The sequence below is a fragment of the Theobroma cacao genome, unplaced genomic scaffold (genome assembly GCF_053813885.1).
Source record: "Theobroma cacao isolate CCN51 unplaced genomic scaffold, ASM5381388v1 tig011, whole genome shotgun sequence".
Classification (NCBI taxonomy): Eukaryota; Viridiplantae; Streptophyta; class Magnoliopsida; order Malvales; family Malvaceae; genus Theobroma; species Theobroma cacao.
The window spans coordinates 3,414,252-3,417,510 of NW_028291722.1; positions in this window are offsets into that span (position 1 = coordinate 3,414,252).

Here is a 3,259-nt window from a genome sequence, read left to right on the forward strand (position 1 = left end):
AAAACATATTGTAATTGATTGTTTGCCTCGGGAAACGTGGAGCGAAAGCCATCCATTGTCAAGAAAAGTTCGTTTATAGTCACTCATGCCTAGAAAAGCCTTATTACTCGGTTTAAATGCCTTTATAATCCCATTATTGAATTTATTTTGAATTTTTTTTACATTTTTTGATTAAAACATATTGTAATTGAATGTTTACCTCTAGAAACATGGAGCAAAAGCCATCCATTGTCAAGAAAAGTTCATTTATAGTCACTCAAGCCTAGAAAAGCCTTATTACTCGGTTTAAATGCCTTTATAATCTCATTATTGAATTTATTTTGAATTTTTTTTACATTTTTTGATTAAAACAGATTGTAATTGATTGTTTGCCTCGGGAAACGTGGAGCGAAAGCCATCCATTGTCAAGAAAAGTTCATTTATAGTCACTCATGCCTAGAAAAGCCTTATTACTCAGTTTAAATGCCTTTATAATCCCATTATTGAATTTATTTTGAATTTTTTTTACATTTTTTGATTAAAACAGATTGTAATTGATTGTTTGCCTCGGGAAACATGGAGCGAAAGCCATCCATTGTCAAGAAAAGATCATTTATAGTCACTCATGCCTAGAAAAGCCTTATTACTCGGTTTAAATGCATTTATAATCCCATTATTGAATTTATTTTGAATTGTTTTTACATTTTTTGATTAAAACATATTGTAATTGATTGTTTGCCTCGGGAAACGTGGAGCGAAAGCCATCCATTGTCAAGAAAAGTTCGTTTATAGTCACTCATGCCTAGAAAAGCCTTATTACTCGGTTTAAATGCCTTTATAATCCCATTATTGAATTTATTTTGAATTGTTTTTACATATTTTGATTAAAACAGATTGTAATTGATTGTTTGCCTCGGGAAACGTGGAGCGAAAGCCATCCATTGTCAAGAAAAGTTCATTTATAGTCATTAATGCCTAGAAAAGCCTTATTACTCGGTTTAAATGCCTTTATAATCCCATTATTGAATTTATTTTGAATTGTTTTTACATTTTTTGATTAAAACATATTGTAATTGAATGTTGACCTCTAGAAACATGGAGCAAAAGCCATCCATTGTCAAGAAAAGTTCATTTATAGTCACTCAAGCCTAGAAAAGCCTTATTACTCAGTTTAAATGCCTTTATAATCCCATTATTGAATTTATTTTGAATTTTTTTTACATTTTTTGATTAAAACAGATTGTAATTGATTGTTTGCCTCGGGAAACGTGGAGCGAAAGCCATCCATTGTCAAGAAAAGATCATTTATAGTCACTCATGCCTAGAAAAGCCTTATTACTCGGTTTAAATGCCTTTATAATCCCATTATTGAATTTATTTTGAATTGTTTTTACATTTTTTGATTAAAACAGATTGTAATTGATTGTTTGCCTCGGGAAACGTGGAGCGAAAGCCATCCATTGTCAAGAAAAGTTCAGTTATAGTCACTCATGCCTAGAAAAGCCTTATTACTCGGTTTAAATGCATTTATAATCCCATTATTGAATTTATTTTGAATTTTTTTTACATTTTTTGATTAAAACATATTGTAACTGAATGTTTACCTCTAGAAACATGGAGCAAAAGCCATCCATTGTCAAGAAAAGTTCATTTATAGTCACTCATGCCTAGAAAAGCCTTATTACTCAGTTTAAATGCCTTTATAATCCCATTATTGAATTTATTTTGAATTTTTTTTACATTTTTTGATTAAAACAGATTGTAATTGATTGTTTGCCTCGGGAAACGTGGAGCGAAAGCCATCCATTGTCAAGAAAAGTTCATTTATAGTCACTCATGCCTAGAAAAGCCTTATTACTCGGTTTAAATGCCTTTATAATCCCATTATTGAATTTATTTTGAATTGTTTTTACATTTTTTGATTAAAACAGATTGTAATTGATTGTTTGCCTCGGGAAACGTGGAGCGAAAGCCATCCATTGTCAAGAAAAGTTCATTTATAGTCACTCATGCCTAGAAAAGCCTTATTACTCGGTTTAAATGCCTTTATAATCCCATTATTGAATTTATTTTGAATTTTTTTTACATTTTTTGAATAAAACATATTGTAATTGAATGTTTACCTCTAGAAACATGGAGCAAAAGCCATCCATTGTCAAGAAAAGTTCATTTATAGTCACTCAAGCCTAGAAAAGCCTTATTACTCGGTTTAAATGCCTTTATAATCCCATTATTGAATTTATTTTGAATTTTTTTTACATTTTTTGATTAAAACAGATTGTAATTGATTGTTTGCCTCGGGAAACGTGGAGCGAAAGCCATCCATTGTCAAGAAAAGTTCATTTATAGTCACTCATGCCTAGAAAAGCCTTATTACTCGGTTTAAATGCCTTTATAATCCAATTATTGAATTTATTTTGAATTGTTTTTACATTTTTTGATTAAAACAGATTGTAATTGATTGTGTGCCTCGGGAAACGTGGAGCGAAAGCCATCCATTGTCAAGAAAAGTTCAGTTATAGTCACTCATGCCTAGAAAAGCCTTATTACTCGGTTTAAATGCATTTATAATCCCATTATTGAATTTATTTTGAATTTTTTTTACATTTTTTGATTAAAACATATTGTAATTGAATGTTTACCTCTAGAAACATGGAGCAAAAGCCATCCATTGTCAAGAAAAGTTCATTTATAGTCACTCATGCCTAGAAAAGCCTTATTACTCAGTTTAAATGCCTTTATAATCCCATTATTGAATTTATTTTGAATTTTTTTTACATTTTTTGATTAAAACAGATTGTAATTGATTGTTTGCCTCGGGAAACGTGGAGCAAAAGCCATCCATTGTCAAGAAAAGTTCATTTATAGTCACTCATGCCTAGAAAAGCCTTATTACTCGGTTTAAATGCCTTTATAATCCCATTATTGAATTTATTTTGAATTGTTTTTACATTTTTTGATTAAAACAGATTGTAATTGATTGTTTGCCTCGGGAAACGTGGAGCGAAAGCCATCCATTGTCAAGAAAAGTTCATTTATAGTCATTAATGCCTAGAAAAGCCTTATTACTCGGTTTAAATGCCTTTATAATCCCATTATTGAATTTATTTTGAATTTTTTTTACATTTGTTGATTAAAACAGATTGTAATTTATTGTTTGCCTCAGGAAACGTGGAGCGAAAGCCATCCATTGTCAAGAAAAGTTCATTTATAGTCACTCATGCCTAGAAAAGCCTTATTACTCGGTTTAAATGCCTTTATAATCCCATTATTGAATTTA